Source organism: Oratosquilla oratoria, unplaced genomic scaffold (genome assembly GCF_046742065.1).
Source record: "Oratosquilla oratoria isolate Oo_2021 unplaced genomic scaffold, ASM4674206v1 SCAFFOLD209, whole genome shotgun sequence".
NCBI lineage: Eukaryota > Metazoa > Arthropoda > Malacostraca > Stomatopoda > Squillidae > Oratosquilla > Oratosquilla oratoria.
This window is the reverse complement of record NW_027467561.1, coordinates 108,049-118,142: the sequence shown is the minus strand read 5'-3', so window position 1 is coordinate 118,142 and position 10,094 is coordinate 108,049.

Sequence of the window (10,094 nt, the reverse complement as noted above, 5' to 3'; positions counted from 1 at the left end):
CTAATGCACTTCCACTTCTCCATTCACTAACACATTTGAACTCCCATTCAACCTACCACCATCAACTCTATACATCTCATCACCTTGCTTTTTATCCATATCTACTCTTAGGTTTCTCCTCTCACATATCCTTCATTTCAAACTCCATCTCTGATTGCTTCAGTCTATCCTCAAACTCAACCATAAGTGCAGTAATCCACAAACAACAGCTGGCCCCCTTCCCACTTCCTCTGCTCTCATTCACTACATTAAACCAGTGCCTAATACCCTCAACATACCATCCATATGCACATTGAACAACCATGGTAACAGTGGTAGGGAATAATCCCCCAAAGGAAAATACCCAGCCCCCCCCCCTCGTAGGATAAATCCCCCATGGAAGAAGTCCCCCTGGGGGGGGGGGAATCCCTCCACAGAAAAACTCCCCATAGAAAAATATTCCCTGTGGGAAAAAATCACCTTAAGGATAAATCATAAAGCAGTCAAATGTGATGAGGAAAGAAGTTGAAAAATTATTAATTATAAAAACAAAATGAATGTTTATTAAAGAATCTTAAGAGTACAGATAATTATGTTAAGAAAAGAACAAGTCTACATATAGTATGAAAGAAAATGTGCAATAATGAAAAAAATCATAATAATGATCAATGTACCGGTACATAGTTTAAAATACCTTTAATTCCTTAAAAAGTAAGATTAAATGTTATTCCTTTTAAATATTCTGTAACAGAATTATTTTCCACGTCAGTTGTTTTACATATGTACATACATACAAAAGGCTTTTTTTTTCCCTTACACAGGGGGTAGCCAAAAAGAAAAAGGCATAGAAATCACTCCCACCCATTTCATTTCCCATATATTCCACTCCCCTCCACCCTCCTCGCTCCCTCCTATCTTGGCACCTCCTGGATGACGGGTCATCCCTGCATCCTGTCCACTGCCCTGGGTCAGAAGCAGTGTTGCAAGACACAGCACATCCACAGCAAGGCCGCTTCATAAATTCAGCGACCCCCCCTCTCCGTCCCCTCATGCAGAAAAGGAGAAGACGGGGAGAAATCCCTTCGGGCTGCATCAAAATTTTCCTCATACATACTTCCTCACCCCCCATCTCCCACCCACTCCCCCTCATGCATCACAGCCTCATCTATACACAACCCTTCTCCATTCACCCCTATCTTCTGTCCTCTCCCATCCTTCCTCTACAGACATTCCTCTCTTTTGTAAAGCCCCTTTCACCCCATCCATCTCATCCTAGGACCCCCCCCCTCATATTCACTCCTTCTACCTCCACCTTCCACACTTCTTTTACTAATCTTTCTTCACTCATTCTTTCCATGTGTCCAAACCATCCTAATACTCTTTCATCAACCCTATCTCCCAGCTCCCTTTCCACCACTGTTCTCCTCCTCACCTCCTCATTTCTCACGCTATCTAGCCTAGTAACCCCTATCATACTTCTAAGACATTTCATCTCAAACACATTCAAACTCCTTAGCTCTTCCTCTCTCATGTTCCATGTTTCTGCCCCGTACATTGCTGTTGGCACAATCACTCCTTCATATAACCTCCTCTTAATATCCATTCCCAGATGTCTATTTCTAGTTACACTTTTTAATCCACCAAAGCATTTACTCTTTTCTCTCAATCTACATTCTACCTCCGCCCCCACTCCTCCCTTTCCTGTCACATTCGCACCCAAGTATCTAAAACTATCCACTTCCTCCAGTTTCTCACCCTTAATGCTCACTTCCAGCCTACTGTCACTCTCTCTCCTTGTACATCTCATCACCTTACTTTTGCCCACATTTATCTTCAGCTTCCTTCTTTCATACACCTTCTCAAACTGTCACTAACTTCCTAAATCCCTCCTCTGATCCTCCTACAAGCGCAGTGTCGTCAGCAAACAACAGCTGGTTCACCTCCCACTTTTCTCCATTTTCTTTAATCATCTCCAACATATAACAACTTTCTTTCAAAGAAAGAAAGTTGTTATATTCTTTATATAAACACCTGCACTCTTGTATTTCTCTGTCACACTTGAGGTTGACTAGCAAGAACGTGAGTTACATGTACTTCTTGCAGAGTATGTTCCTTGTGCATACATTTTATGAAAGTCCAAATGCTTGAATGAAAGCAACTAACCAGTGATGTGAAACTTCAATGCCACCCTCCCACATCATTATTTGCTTTTGGCAAATCATCTTGAACTTATGAAACTATATTCCACATATTGACATCAAAGCTTGATGGTCTTCTGCATTTCCAAGTTGGTTTTCTGATGATGTGTGTATCTTCAAAATAATTCAAAATATCAGTTGCTTTCTCAGGCATAAATCCAGCTAAAACCTCAAAAGCCTCAGTTACTTTATATGGGGGTAAAATGCTGGTGATTAGGGATTAGCTGAGACTCGCAATTGTTTGGACAAACTGCCTCAGCAGTTGTTTAACTAGCTCTGCCCTTCCGTAGCTATGATTATTTGTTTGGGAAGGTGATCTTTTGATGCAGGTGGTTGCTAGGAAGGATTATGTATGAGGGTTGTGAAACAGAATCACAGCAATCACACATAAACTAATATGACTAAAACTAATAATTATAAGAACTATGTGATAGTTCAACACACCTCAGATGTGGCCCTAGTTTGCTTGGAGAGGAAAATCTGGACCCAATAAAATGCAAGAGAGGTTGATAGCTCTTTAATATAACAAGGGCACATAATCTGCACAGAAGTCTACCCAACCAATCAGAGGGATTTCTTCCATGGTGGATTTTTTCATGGAGAATATTTTCCTATGGGAATTTTTTTCTGTGGGGGGATTTTCCTAATGAGGATATTTTCCTTTAGGGGATTATTTCTGTGGGGGAGGTTTCCTAATGGGGATATTTTCCTTTAAGGGATTATTTCCTAGAACCTATGGCAACATTACTCAACCCAGGCCTTGTCCCACCTTCACCTCAGGCCATTCATTCTATCCTCACATACAGTAAGCTCTACCAATTGGATTAATGTCATGAACTCTTCCCTAACCACTCTCAACAGACAAGTACAAATCTGGTCAATGTTGCAAGGAAACTGAAAATTTATCATGCAATATTGGAAGCTGCAACACATTTCCTGGATACAGTCTCTGAAGATCCATTACCAGTATTATATGCTAATTGTTATATTTCCCATGTTTCCAGTTTGTTATTACCACCATCATCACATTGATGGAACCATTGTAAAATGTGAAGGATCTTATCATCCTCTACTGCATATTTTCTTGTTAAGCAAATATAATGCCTAAAAGTGTGATATTTGTTTTATTATCTTTAACCATTTTGCTGCAATGGACAACATATATTTACTCCTGCTGCTGTCTAGGGGTGCAGTACCAACTCTTTAGGTGACAGAGCTCTGGAGGGCCTGACAAATGCCTGCCATCCTAATCACGTTTCTTCATACAGTGGTCCCACTGTATATCACACTGTGATAGGCCAGTAGGTTATAGAGGAGCCCAGCTGGGGTTTAAAGGTATTTATTTGAACAATAATTAATGAAGAAAAGAAAGAAGAAGCCTGCAGATGTAGGTACAAATAAGGTGCAGGCAGACAAAACAACATATACCAAATTAGTTACTACTTTAACTTCTGTGTGTATTACTCATATATCAAAGTACAGTCGAACCTCGAAAGCCCGGACTAATTGGGGGGAAGGGTGGTCCGGTCAGGCCAAAATTCCGGTCATCGAAAATATCTCCCTAACACCCGTAGATTTTCGTAGCGGTATACGTATAGGTAATGTATGATATGGCATAGAAACACATAAGAATAATACTCTAACACTGTAATAATAACAATACTGTAATAATAATACTAATAATTCTGTAATAATAACTGTAATACAGGCATGTAAATGTACTGTATATACAGTGTACTGTACTGTATTTTTTATTACGTACACTGTAAATATCGGAAGGTATGCACGCGGGACAGTGGTGGCGGCCAGGGTTGCCGCGTTTTCTACACTCCCGTATAGAATGGGAGTGTTGCCATACCGGGACATACATTTTTCTCGGGCGTGTGCAGACTTTCATAGCAAGATATACTTGTCAAACTTTGAAAAAATGTTGGTTCTAGTTTTTTTATTCTTGAACCTAACATATTCAGTAAGATATAAAAACTATTTTTTTATTATTATTATTATTATCGCTAAAAGAAAGCTGAAACTTTAGCGTAGAATTTTTTTTCTACACGGTAAAAACGTATCTTTTGGGGTATAATATTTTATAAGTAACACAATAAAAGTCATATTTTGATGTACCACTTATTATTTGATAACTAATTATATGATTTTTAAACAAAAGTTGGAGTTTTTGAATGTTTTAACAGCCCGCTGATAAGTAGAAAAAAATTCCTCATGTCCTTGTGCAGTTGCCACATGCCGCTATTTTACTACGTTTTGGTACAAAATTCTACGAAACGGTAGCCCTGGTGGCGGCTTGACTGTGCCGGGTTTGAGTACACGTGTACGGCCGTCGGTGCCACCTACCGGACAAATAGGGAACTTTGCTTGAAAAGTCTGCCCTTTGTTCATTTCGACCGGTCATACGAGGGTCCGGGCTTTCGAGGTTCGACTGTATTTCCAAGTTACAATACTAGACAACAGTGACGACTCACCCAAAAGGTTATATCTTAATGGCAAATGGAGGAAGACTGACTTGTCTGTATCCACATCACATAAATATACCAAGGGCTTTTTCCCGCTTATAAGGGAGTTAGCTGAAGTCAAAGGCATAAATCCACGCCTACCCATTTCATCTCCACATACTCCACTCCCCCTCACCATCTCTCCCTCCCTCTTTTCTTGGCTTCTCCTGAATGACAGGTCATCCCTACACCTCCCCCACTACCCTGGATAAAAAGTAATACAGCAAAACACAGCACATCCACAGCAAGGCTACTTCATTTAATTGGCGACCCCCCTCTCCATCCCCTCATGCAGAAAAAGAGAAAATGGGGAGAAATCCCTTTGGGCTGCATCAATATATTATTCATATATACTTCCTTACCCCCATCACCCTCCACTCCTTTCCATGCATCACACCATCATCCATACACAACCATTCTCTACTCACCCATATCTTGTCTTCTCCCTTCCTTCCTCAACAGACATTACCCTCTTTCCTAATTCCTCTTTTACCCCATCCATTTCATCCTTGGTCATCCCCTAATGTTCACTCCTTCCACCTCTGCTTTCCACACCTCTTTCTTCACTCATTCTTTTCATGTGTCCAAACCATCCTAATACTCTTTCATCATCCACGACTCGCACAACTGCGCCAATGTCCTCCACGTCACTCCTACAAACTTCACTATTTCATCTCTCCATTTTCAGTCTGGTCTCCCTTTTACATGTTTCCTATCTCGCGGCGTTTACTCAGTAGCACATTTGCTCCATTGCTCATTATTCTTTCACAATAATTTACATGCCTAATTCCACTTCCTCTCTTTTACCACTCCCACAATATATTTCACTCCAGTTTGTTCTTTCACTCATTTTGTCCTGTTTCTGTCTTTCAGCATTATTTCCACCATTGATCTCTCCATTCTCCTCTGTGCATTGCTGAGCTTTGTCTACATTGCCTTCGCCTCAAATCCGTAGATTATGGCTGGCATTATTTATACAGTGACTGGAGATGTTGCCTTCGAGCATAGAAACAAGGAGACTCTCAATCAATTCTATTACACCTTTTTATTTTATTATCATGGTATTTAGTCACCTTATCCACCTGGCCTAGGCAAAAGGTAAAAGAAATGGGTGTTGTATAGGTGTATATCTAGAGGGTTGTTGACTTCTCGGCTAATTAATTCCTTTATAAGGGACAGAAGCCTGTTTGCATGTAGGTAGATAAATGCATAGAATTTCGGTGACGTAACTGCTTGTGCTGGAAGAGAAAATCTATATGCGAATCCAAAACATTGTAGGTATCTCACTAATACAAAGAGGTAGGTTCTCACTGCTTCCCATTTATCGAAGTGGTTCTTCCATTTGCTCGTTCAAGGTATGACCATTCTCAAGCCAATATACTGTGTTTTTGTTTCTTGTGTAGTGATCACTTTAAGCGATTCAACATTCTTTATTGATGTGACACGAAAGGCGTTCTTTGTTTTCAGTCGGGTGTTCTGTAGTCAACTCTCAACAGATAGGGATCATAGGCATACCAATCTACTTCCTGACTCGTTTATCTTATTTTCATTATCATTAATATTTTTTAGCAGTTTGTAGTAGTATTTGGTTCGGAACAACGGCAGGACAAATGAAAAACAAAATATCTAATCTCTTTCTTTTGGTAATTAGCCACAAGGTGCGACACTAGAAGGGTCACATGAGAAATGTGGGTGAAGCTCGGACTAAGGCCACAGCTTAGTGGAGCTTATGGTTGTAGCTGGACGTGGAGCCTAACGTCAGCGAGGCGGTAGCAGATGATGACGGCGAGGCTCGATGGGACGGCTAGAAAATTGGACAAGGAGATGTTGTTGTGTGCGCTGGTCGGTACTGTTCTGCCCATCTCGGCGAAACGCTGACCTTTTAAAGGAGGCTGGTGGGAACATGAGGAGCTTTCCAAGTTCCTGATTGGCTGACCGCTGGCTGGTCGGGACGTCCTTGCGAACTACGCACTACGGGAACTTGGAAAGGCTAGCTCCGAAGATTTCTTTGTTCAGTGTGTGACGGGTCGTAGGGTGCGTCACGTCACTATAAGTTCTTGTCCCATTTTGACCTTTGGAAATATGAATAGCTGGTTTAAAAACACACGTCTAGAACCAATCGATGACATTCCTAAAGTCTGCCAATGGAGCACAGGAGTCCCGGAGTGCTGTATTTGCGGCAACTAAATTCAAGTTTATCAGCATCGTGTGACTTCCGGCTCTGGAGGGGCGACTGGCAGGTGTCTGGTGATCGCAGCTGCGAGCACCAGCATTGTAATACCTGAAGCTAACGAACTAGCATAGGAAGTAGTTCCAGTTTATCTATTTATTTATTTTTTCGTTGTCACATCTGCGACCACGACATTATTACTTTTTTCTACTCCAGAAGGAACTAAATGCATACGTTTTTGTATGATATCTATCGTTGCAGGTGCACAACATCATCAGGTCATATTTTTTTTCTTCGTCTACCATAGATTTACGCTGTATTATTACCATCATTATTCTTTGACTTTGGGCTCACTGATTTCCCTGTAATATTTTCCATTTTGTTTTTATATATATATTTTTTCTTCTGCTTTTTAATTTTCATTTACTTAGTATATTTTATCCTGTTTTACCAGTTCTATTTACGTTTTCTTTTACATTTGAGTTTCTTTTTTTATTTCATTTTTTCGTTTCCTTTTTAACGTAATCTGTTTTATCTAATATTATTTTTCTTTGACATTTGAACGATGATTTTTTCACTCTATTTTATTTTATTTTTTCTATTTTGTGTGTGTTTTCTCTCGTTCTTGAATGGCACAAGTTGAACTTTGGGTCGCGCTGATTGTTTATATTAGGAGGTACTTGTTCTCATATCATCTATTCCAGAGTCTGCCGAACTCACGGGAGGCTTGTTTCCGATGTCCACCAAATGCATTGACCTTATTAGAATTATCTTCCGTTAATCTTTTTATTTTAAACTCGAACTTTTTCGATTTCTCCACCTTTAGCTCTTGCTCTCTTGCTTCATCTCTCTCTCTCTCTCTCTCTCTCTCCGAAATATGGGTAGATATCAACTCGCGGCGGTAAACCCATCGGCTCAGAGATTCCTGGGCTTAGGTTCTTGAAGCTTTTGACCCTCTCGAGGGAGTATCAGCCAGCCTCGAGGTCTTCCGTGGACGCACGGCTTACGAGAGTCTCTTGTTCCTTCGCCCTAGAAACTCCTCGAAATGATGAGAGACATTTCCTCTCGAAGGTTACTGGACTTAGGTTCTTATTTGTTTAAGATGTCTTTGGTGTCGTGATCATTTCCAGCGGCTCGTCGATCTTTATGGAAGACGTTCTTTGTATTCAGTAAGGTCCTCTGCAGTCAATTCTAAATATATTGGCATAGGCTCCCTTAAGTTTTTGCCAATTCCTTGCCAATTTTTTTCTCACTTTCATTATCATTGATACTCCACAACACTTCTTGTTTCCTTTCAACACGTGGTAACCTGAATCGTCGTTTTAAAGTCTAACTCCTTGGACCAACCGATGACAATTCAACAGAGTCCCGAAGAAGCATGGGGTTCCCCGATTGCCATATTTGCGATGACTAAACTCAATTCCGCCAACATCGTGTGACTTTTGGCTCTGCAAGGGCGACTGGGAGGTAGTTGGCAGTTAAAGCTTCGAGAAGCATCGAGTAAAGTCACTTCGTGGGAATAGTATCTCATAAGCTTTCGTAGGATTTATTTTTTTTTTTTTTTGTCCTTTCTTTCTTGAGTTGCGCCAATGCCATGGAAATTTTGTTGTTGCTTAATAACGATGTAAGTGCATAATTTTTTCATGATTATTCTGCGTTTATTTTCTTCCTCTTCTTTTTTGTATGCTGAGTTCCCTGTTTTACTCATTTTCATTTTCTTTGCGCATAATTTTGTTTTGTTTTCACAAGCACCCGGACCTGGCTTCGCCAGGTGTGCTTGGCCTACGGCGTAGCTCGCTTCGCTTCGCTTGGCAATATTTCGTAAAGATTCTCTTAGCAATATTTCGTAAAGATTCTCTTGGTAATATTTCGTAAAGATTCTCTTGTTAACATTTGGTAAAGATTCTCTTGGCAATATTTCGTAAATATTTTCTCATTAATATTTCGTAAAGATTCTTTTGTCAGAATTCCGTAAAGATTCTCTTTTTCTTGTTAGCACCACTTTCTTTTTCCATGGTAATATTAGTGTTTCCGGTGATGACTCATTTCCGGGTTGGGCCTTGCGTAGGAGGTTGGAAGGTTTAGAAATATTTTTTTATGTTAGTGGAGTGGAGATTCTCTTGGCAATATTTCGTAAATATTCTCTTAGCAATATTTCGTAAAGATTCTCTTGGTAATATTTCGTAAAGATTCTCTTGTTAACATTTGGTAAAGATTCTCTTGGCAATATTTCGTAAATATTTTCTCATTAATATTTCGTAAAGATTCTTTTGTCAGAATTCCGTAATTCCGTTTTTATGTATATAGATTCTCTTGGCAATATTTCGTAAAGATTCTCTTAGCAATATTTCGTAAAGATTCTCTTGGTAATATTTCGTAAAGATTCTCTTGTTAACATTTGGTAAAGATTCTCTTGGCAATATTTCGTAAATATTTTCTCATTAATATTTCGTATATGTATGTGATGTGGCACAAGCAGAGTCAATGCCCATTATATTGGATACAGACAAGTCAGTCTTCCTCCATTTGCCATTAAGACATAACCTTTTTGGTGAGTCATCACTGTTGTCTAGTATTGTAACTTGGAAATACTTTCATATACGAGTGATACACACAGAAGTTAAAGTAGTAACCAATTTGGTATATGTTGTTTTGTCTGCCTGCATCTTGTTTGTACCTGCATCTGCAGGCTTCTTCATTTTTTTCTTCATTAATTATTGTTCAAATAAATAGCTTTAAACCCCAGCTGGGTTCCTCTATAACCTACTGAACTATCAGTGTGACATACAGTGGGCCCACTTTATGAAGAAACATGATAGGGATGGCAGGCATTTGTCAGGCCCTACAGAGCTCTGTCACCTATGAAACTGGTACTGCACCCCTGGGCAGCAGCAGGAGTAAATATATGCTGTCCATTGCAACAAAAGGGTTAAAAATAATCAAACAAAATATCACACTTTTAGGCATTATATTTGCTTAACAAGAAAATATGCAGTAGAGATGAGGATAAGACCCTTCACAATTTACAATGGTGCTATCAATGTGATGATGGTGGTAATAAACTGGAAATATGGGAAATATAACAATTAGCATATAATACTGGTAATGGATCTCCAGACACTGGATTCAGGAAATATGTTGCAGCTTCCAATATTGCATGATAAATTTTCAGTTTCCTTGCAACATTGACCACATTTGTACTTGTCTGTTGAGAGTGGTTAGGGATGAGTTTATGAC